Here is an 8697-nt window from a genome sequence, read left to right as displayed (position 1 = left end):
GCTTTTTTGCTTTCTGTTTTGGCAGACTTCTTCCCTGGTCATTCTAACGCCGCCAATTAGGCCATTGAAGCTGATCGCGAAGGACGGAGGGCGGAAGGCGCACAGATCGCTGCCGACGCCCCCGAACCCTTAGCGAGCAGCTCTTGAGCATCGAGGCCCGTCTTCGGCCGGCTCACCGGATGCCGCGCCGTCTTCAGCGTGTCGGAGCCCAGGCGATCGCTGCTCTATGGCCAGACATGCCGGCACCGCGTACTCCCAGTTGGATTTCCGACTGGCTGGAGGTGGCGGCCGGCCGTCTTGAGGCCTGGAAGGGTTCCTCGGCCCGAGCTAGCGCGCGCCGGGCCTTGGAGTTTGTCAAGGCGTGGTACCCTGGGCTAAATCTAGCCCAGTTGACCACGTTTCGGCAGGAGGCCCAGGAGGAGCTGGTGGCCATGGAAGATGACCTTGTCAAGCGTGCGGCGGCGATCGCCGAGTACACCAACACCAGCGTCTTCATCTCGGAGCGGGCTGAGAACGGCGCCGAGGCGCCGCCAGAATGGTTCGGGCTGAACCCGGAGGACGGCGAGGACTCGGCCGAGGTGATCGACTCCAGCAGCGAGGAAGAAGACGAGGAGGAGGAAGGCGAAGAGGAGGCGCCAGAGGTCGGAGCGGACGGCCAACCTCAGCTCGACCACGCCTCCAGCAACGAGCCACGCCCAAGCGAGCCGGCTGCCACTGGAGGTGATCAAGCGAAGACTGACCAGCCGGCCGCTCCACCAACCGGCGCCACCGACTCCTCCGATCCACCGAACCCGTCTGCTGCTCCCTAGGCCGCCAGTTTATCTTTTGCTTTACCTGCTTATCAGTCTCGACGAACTTGTTAACTTTGCACAATTCCACCCGCGGGGTGTATTTCAAACTTCTGTTGAATGTTGGCCAAGGGCCTTTGATATGTAAATATGTTTGCCGAGTTATATCTTTTCTTGCTTGATGCTCTTTGACTTTTTTCCTTTGCCGCCCTCCCTTAGTTGCCGTCTTGCCAGCCTGACAGCCGCTCTGCGGACTGTGGCTGGGTCAAGTACTTAGCTACTTTCGGGAAGGCAAGTACTTAGCCGATTAGAACGTTTTAGCAAATTAAGTAGAAGCCGGCCGGCCGGCTGCTCAATAGCCGGTCGTAGAGGCGGGAAGCCGGCTTGAACTATGCACATGCTTTGGGTCCTTAGCCTTTTTCATGTGGGCACCCTTTCTGCCTTTCTCCTGCCCACTAGGCAGTCGCTCTGCGAGCTGCGGCTTCTGGCAGGAGACGGCTTAAGTGCCAACATATTACTTGTCCGGCTGCAGGAAGCATTTCATAGTACAAGGCAGCGAGTCCCCGGGCCGACTAGTTGGACCCGGTGCCAAGCGGCATAATGGAAATGACACATTCATAGGCATAATTCTTATCATATAGATAAAAGAGGGCAGTCCCCGAGCTCTTCTCGGGTGACCCGGAGTCTTCATACTTTAATACAAAAGGTAGCGTGGTACATACTGCATCAACTGTAAAATCTTCGGAGGAGATTTGCATTCCATGGCCGCTCCGTCTCCTTGCCGGAGTCGTCCCTCTTACGCGCTCGAGGCTTCTGGGCGTTGATCAGGTAGTAGGAGTCGTTGCCCAACACTTTGCTGATGATGAAGGGGCCTTCCCAAGGCGCTGAGAACTTGTGCTGGCCGGCTGTTTGCTGGATCAGCCGAAGCACAAGGTCTCCCTCTTGGAAGGATCTCGGCTTGACCTTCCGGTTGTAGTATCGGCGCAGGCTCTGCTGGTAGATGCTGGACCGGCTGAGTGCCAACAGCCGGCCCTCTTCCAGCAGATCGACGCCGTCTTGTCGCGCTTCTTCTGCCTCCTCTTTGGTGTACATGGTGACTCGAGGAGAGTCAAATTCTATGTCCGTCGGGATGACGGCTTCGGCACCGTAGACGAGGAAGAAAGGCGTGAAGCCGGTTGATTTGTTCGGAGTTGTGCGCAGGCTCCAGAGGACGGCCGGCAGCTCATCGAGCCAACAGCTGGCCGAGCGCTCCAGAGGCTCGACCACTCGAGGCTTGATGCCGGACAAGATGAGGCCGTTTGCTCGCTCTACTTGGCCGTTTGACTGCGGATGGGAAACTGACGCTAAATCCAGTTGGATGCCCTGCGTCGCGCAGAAACGGGCCAAGGCACCTTTGGCAAAGTTCATGCCATTGTTGGTGATGATGTTGTGTGGTATGCCATACCGGATGGTGATGTCGGAGATGAAAGTCACAACAGTTGGACCATTCAGCTTCTTGATTGGTTTTGCTTCTATCCACTTGGTGAACTTGTCCACTACGACAAGCAGATGAGTCATGCCACCTCGTGCAGTCTTGAATGGTCCCACCATGTCCAGGCCCGAGACAGCAAAGGGCCAGGCAATGGGGATAGTCTTGAGTGCAGAAGCCGGCTGATGAGGCTTGGAGCAGAACTTCTGGCACCCTTTGCATTTCTGGACCAAATCTTTGGCGTCTTCTAGAGCAGTCGGCCAGAAAAAACCATGGCGAAAAGCTTTGGCAACAAGTGCTCTTGAAGCCGAGTGGTGACCGCACTCGCCTTGATGGATATCTTTGAGGATTGCTTGGCCTTACTCTGGCTCCACGCAGCACTGGTAGACACCAGTGACACTGCGCCTTACAAGCTCTCTGTTGACTATGGTGTATGCTGCTGCCCGACGTTGCACTTGCCGGGCCGAGATCTCATCAGTCGGCAGCTCTTTGCTCACCAGGAAGTTGAGGATGGGCTTCGCCCATGAAGGCGCTGCGATTTCTTCGATTGCTAAGACTGCTACTTGTACGAGGGCGGTTGGGCCGGGAGGCGGCGGGTTGGAGTCAGCTGCCGCTTGCTGAGTCGATGAAGTCCCCGGGCCGACTGCTGCAGTCCCCGAGCCGGGTTCTGAAGTCCCTGGGCCGGGTGCGGCTGTTGCAGTCTCCGGGTCGTCTGCCGAATTCCTCGTGCCGGCTGCTGGGGTCCTCAAGTTGGATCCGACTGCTTCAGGAGGAGCCGGCACAAAGATGGAATCCGACTCTGGCGATGGCTTGACAGACAGCTTGAGGAGGCGTTGTAGGGCGACGCCAGTTGGTATTGCTTGCCGGGTGGAGCCGATCCGTGCCAAGGCATCTGCTTGCTCATTGTCATTTCTTGGCACATGGAGGAACTCGCACCCTTCAAAGTATCCGCTGAGTTGCTGGACGAGGAAGCGGTAGCTAGCCATGTTTGTATCTTTGGCGTCCCAGTCGCTTGACGACTGCTGGACCACCAAGTTGGAGTCACCATAGCACAGGATCCGGCGAATGCCGAGTTCCTTGGCAAGCCGGCGCCCGTGAATGAGTGCCTCGGATTCAGCGACATTGTTGGAGGCGGCAAAATGGATTTGCAGCTCATATCTGAGCTTGTCGCCCTTGGGAGAGGTGAGGACGATGCCGGCTCCCAAACCGGTGCGCATCTTGGAACCATCAAAGTGCATCCACCAATGGGTGGAGTCTGGCGCTGGCGGCAGGTACTGGGTTTCGGCCCAGTCGACGAGGAAGTCGGCCAGTGCTTGTGACTTGATGGCGGTGCGAGGTTGGTAGTAGATGGTGCAGGGGGGCAAATCTATGGCCCATTTGGCCACTCGGCCTGAAGCATCTCGGCTTCCAATGATCTCGGCAAGCGGAGCCGTGCAGACCACAGTGATTGGGTGCTCTTGAAAATACAGCTTCAATTTCTTGGCGGCAAAGTGCACGCCGTAGCACATCTTCCGATAGTGGGGGTAGTTTTGCTTGGAGGCGGACAACACTTCACTCAGGTAATATACTGGCCTCTGGACCGGTAGTGCTTTGCCTTCTTCCATGTGTTCCACCACTATGACTGTGCTGACCACCCGGCTGGCGGCGGTGATGTAGAGGAGCATGGGTTCCTTAGGAGTCGGAGCCGCCAGGACAGGCAGGGTGGTCAGCATCTTCTTGAGCTGGAGAAAAGCTTCGTCCGCCTTGTCGTTCCACTCGAAAAAAGTGGTCTTCTTCATGAGCTGGTACAGGGGAAGAGCCTTCTCGCCCAGCCGATTGATGAAGCGGCTGATGGATGCCAAGCAGCCGGTGAATTTCTGCACGTCCAGCAGTCGGGTGGGCACTTCCATCCTCTCGATGGCCTTGATTTTCACGGGGTTGCATTCTGTGCCGCACTTTGAGACCAGGAAGCCAAGAAGCTGGCCGGCTGGTACTCCAAAGACGCACTTCTCCGGGTTGAGCTTGATTTGAAATCGGCGCAAGTTCTCAAAGGTCTCCTTGAGGTCTTCCAGCAGCGTTCCACGCTTCTCCGTCTTCACCACAACATTGTCCACATAAACGTGGGCGTTCATGCCGAGTTGCTTGAGGAGGCACTTTTGCATGCAACGTTGAAACGTGGCGCCGGCGTTCCTCAAGCCGAACGTTATGGTCAAGTAGCAGAAGGCTCCAAACGGTGTGATGAAGGCGGTCTTCAGCCTGTCGGTCGGGTTCAGCTTGATCTGGTGATACCCTGAGTATGCATCCAAGAAACTCAACAGCTCGCATCCGGCTGTGGAGTCTATCACTTGGTCAATTCTCGGAAAAGCAAATGGGTCTTTGGGGCAGGCTTTGTTGAGGCTGGTATAATCAATACACATGCGCCACTGCTTGTTTTTCTTCAGCACAAGGACTGGGTTGGCCAGCCACTCTGGAAAGAACACTTCCATGATGAAGCCGGCTGCCAGCAGCCGGGCTATCTCTTCTCCAACGACTCTTCTCTTCTCTTCTGACAGGCGGCGCAAGGGCTGCCTGACTGGCTTGGCATCAGACCGGACATGTAATTTGTGCTCAGCGAAATCCGTCGGAACACCCGGCATGTATTTGGGAGACCATGCAAAGATATCCCGATTCTCACGGAGGAAATTGACGAGCTTGCCTTCCTATTTGCTGTCAAGGTTTGCTCCTATGACCGCGTGCCTCTCCGGGTGCTCCGGGTCCAAGGGTATCTTCTTTGTCTCTTTTGCACGCTTGAACGAGCCCTCGGCTTCCGACTCCTTGGGGTTGGGTGACATTTCCGGCTGCTTGCCTGCCATCGCCACAACCCGGTCAAGGAGTCGCTTCTCAGCCGCGATCACAAGGGACTCGGCCAGCCGGCTCCTATCTGCCGCGCAGGCGGACGACTTCTTGTAATCCCCTGCTACGGTCAGAATTCCCTTGGAACTCGGCATCTTCATCTTGAGGTAAGCATAGTGGGGAACCGCCATGAACTTGGCCAGAGCAGGCCGGCCAAGTAGAGCATGGTATGGGCTCTCAAGGTCCACCACCTCGAACCAGACTGGCTCTCGGCGGAAGTGATCTTTGTCCCGAAAGAGGACGTCTATCTGGATCTTGCCGATTGGTGAGCAGGAAAGGCCAGGAACTATGCCATGGAATACGGTCCGGCTGGGCTGAACCTGCCTTTGTTTGATTCCTAACTTCTCCATGGTATCCTTGTACAGGATGTTGATGCTGCTGCCGCCATCTATCAGAACTCGGGAAAAACGAGCAGCTCGCCTCTCTGTGGCAAAAGTGGCATCCCGAACCAGGGCATAGGAGCCGGGATTGGGCATTACTTCCGGGTGGTCGGCTCTGCTCCAGCTGATGGGCTTCTCGGACCAATGCATGAACTCGGGGGTCTCTGATGCCACTGCATTTACTTCTTGCTGTCGTTGCCGTCTGCTGTGCTTATCGTCGGCCACGCTGGTGAACACGACATAAGCTCCGTGCTCTTCGGGATACTCGTCTTGTATGGCTCCGACCGATCGAACTACCGGCTGCTGGGGTGGAGGAGGAGGCGGCTGCCCAGCAGGCAGAGGAGGCAGAAGGCCGTCACCCTTGGCGATCCTGGTGAGCCAGTGGCACTTCCGAGTGGTGTGGTTGGATGGCTTCGCGCCACTGTGAAATTTGCAGGGTGCATCAAGAGTCTGCTCATGCGAGAAAGCAGGCAGCCAATTGGGCTTGCCGCCCTTCTGGCGCTTGGATGGAGGCTTCCCTTCTGGCTGCTGGTCTTCGACTGTCGCCACCTGTCGGCTTGTAGAAGCCGACTGTGTGGCCTTGCGTTTGTTGTCGTTGGGTTGCTGACGCTGACTGGTGTCACCAGTCGGGGCCCGAGGAGCTGGAGGAGCCACTTTGCCAGATGCATCAACTTGGATCTCTGCCTTCATGGAGGAGTCGGCCATGGCGTATTTATCTGCTATGATCAGCAGCTCGTCGAGGGTCGCCGGCTCGTCGCAGAGAAGCCTGTGCTTGAGAAGGGTGCCCTCTCGGCACCCGGCGGTGAAGTACTCGATGGCCTGCACCTCGTGCACGCCTTCGCAAGAGTTGCAGAGCTCGGCCCAGCGCGTGAGGTAGTCACGAGTCGACTCGTTGGGGCCTTGGACGCACAAGGAGAGCTGGCGAGGCTTGGGCGGCCGCTTGTACGTGCTGGTGAAGTTGCGGATGAAGGCTTCGGTGAAGTTGACCCAGCTGTTGATGCTGCGGGGCTTCAGGCTGTTCAGCCATGTCCGGGCCGTGCCCTGGAGCATGAGCGGAACGTACTTCACGGCAACGCGCTTGTTGCTGTTTGCGATGTTGACAGCTGTGGAATAGTCGACTAGCCAGTCCTCCGGCTTCACGGAGCCAGTGTATTTGGGCGTATCTCTCGGGAGCGTGAACCCTTTGGGGAAGGGCTCATCTCGAATGCGGGGGCCAAAACAAGGCGGACCCAGCTCATCTTCTTCTTTTAGCGCCAGGGATCGGTTGAGACGGTCGATCCGGTGGCGGGCATCGTTCTCTCCGACTCCTTCTCGGCGGCCAAGGCGGTCGCCGAGTGTTGGGTGCTCAACAGGCGGCGGGGAGACGCGCCTCTCCCTGCGGGGGGAAGAGGCGGACAGTCATCCCGTCGTTCCACTGCTCTTGGGCGGCCGTCTTGGTCGCGCTCGATAGTGATGCGAGTCCGGCTGCGGCTAGCAGCCGGCTCCTTGTCTCTTCTTCCGCGGACGCCACCAGTCGGCGTCCGGGATGTCGCGCCTTGGTCTCGGCGGGGAGGCGGATCGTCATTTTGCCGGTTGGGCGCCTCAGTGCGGCAGCCGGCCTCGTGCTGCTCAGCAGCCGCGTCGAGGAGTCGCTGGACACGCTCCGCCATCTGGCGACGCTCTTCGCCCTCGAACTTGTCCAGCTCTTCTGCTGCCGCCTGGGCAGCTCGTATGTTCTCCGCGTGCGTGGCGTAGACGGGGCGATCTGCCCCGAACAGGATGGCGATGGCCACGCCACGTTGCTGGACCGTGCCGATGCGGCTAGGCCCACCAGGAGCCGGCGTGCCACCCACAGCGTGGTCCATCTCGCGCTGGTAGGCCTCCGATAGGCGTCTCATGCTAGCCAGCTTCTTGGCGCTCTCGACGAGCTGGGCGCGGCGTGCTTCCAGCATCTCGGCGTCGGCGGCTTCTGGAATGCACGCCGTCAGGTCTTGTAGTGCCGCATCGAGCGGGTCATGAGCACCTCCGCTGGAGTGCTCGCTGTGGCCGATGACAAGCACCTCCGTGACGGTGCTTCCGCCGCTCTCCGCGCAAGGAAGCGGCTCGTCGTAGACCACCACGTTGGTGGGGAACGCGTCAAGTGACGCAGTGCCGGAGTCGACAAGCATCGGGTCGGTGGAGCCAACAGACTCCAAGTCTACAGTAGGCTCGCTGGTGACGTGGAGCTGATCGAGGAGGCTTGCGAGGCGGCTCTCAGGGCCATCGGTGCCCGCATCAGACGCGGGCTCGTCGGAGAGGCGAACCTCGCCAACAAGATCGGCGAGGCAGCTCGCCGCGCAGGCGACCTCCGCGCAGCGCGTCAGCGCAGATTCCGTCTGGCGTGCCGGGCTGGCTGCGCTCGCCGGGGAGGAATAGGGTTCCCGTCCAGAACAGGTCTCCGGACGACGGTGCACCTCTCCCCACGGTGGGCGCCAAATGTCGGGGGTTGGGTGCGACATATGCTAATGGATGGCTTATCATGGTGGGAGCGAGTAGAACGTCGCCGGTGCCTGGTAGCAGGATGAGGCGTAGACACGAACACCGGCGCACTTTACCCAGGTTCGGGACTCTCCTAGGAGATAACACCCCTAGTCCTGCTCTGCGGGGTCTCCGCATGATCACTAAGGCACTAGTGGGTACAATGGTGCTCCTCGAGCTGTATGCTAGAGGTAGAAGAGGGCAAGGCTTGCTCTCCTCTCCCCTAGGTGCTGGTCTAAGTCTAACAGGTTCCAACCCTTTGCACGGGTGCCCTGGGGGGTTTATATAGGCCTACCCCCCCAAGGGTACAATGGTAATCTGGCCGGGTGTAGGACCCAGTCGTCAGTCTCTCTGGTCGCCGGCTTCTCCACCGGCTGCTGGGGCCCGCCACCTGATGGGCCCTGCCGACTGGTCTAGTACGGAGCCGACAGACCGCCTCCATCGCTTGCGGGTCCTGTCAGCTGCTGATCACTGTAGCCGTGATGCTGATGACGCAGGCTTGGTCGGGGGGGGGGGGGGGGCGTGGCTACAGTTCTGCCGCCTGGTGGGAGATCACTGTGGCCACACCGCGTCTTATCTGGTTGATGGCGTGTGGGGCCCCGAGGAAGGAACGAGCCGCCTGCTGGAGGCCGGCCTCCCTCGGGTCCGACTGGCCAGGCTTCCGCCGTCTTCCGGGCTCCCGCTGCCTGGTAGG

This window comes from Aegilops tauschii, chromosome 2 (assembly GCF_002575655.3).
Source record: "Aegilops tauschii subsp. strangulata cultivar AL8/78 chromosome 2, Aet v6.0, whole genome shotgun sequence".
NCBI classification, from domain to species: Eukaryota; Viridiplantae; Streptophyta; class Magnoliopsida; order Poales; family Poaceae; genus Aegilops; species Aegilops tauschii.
This window is presented reverse-complemented; position numbering follows the sequence as displayed.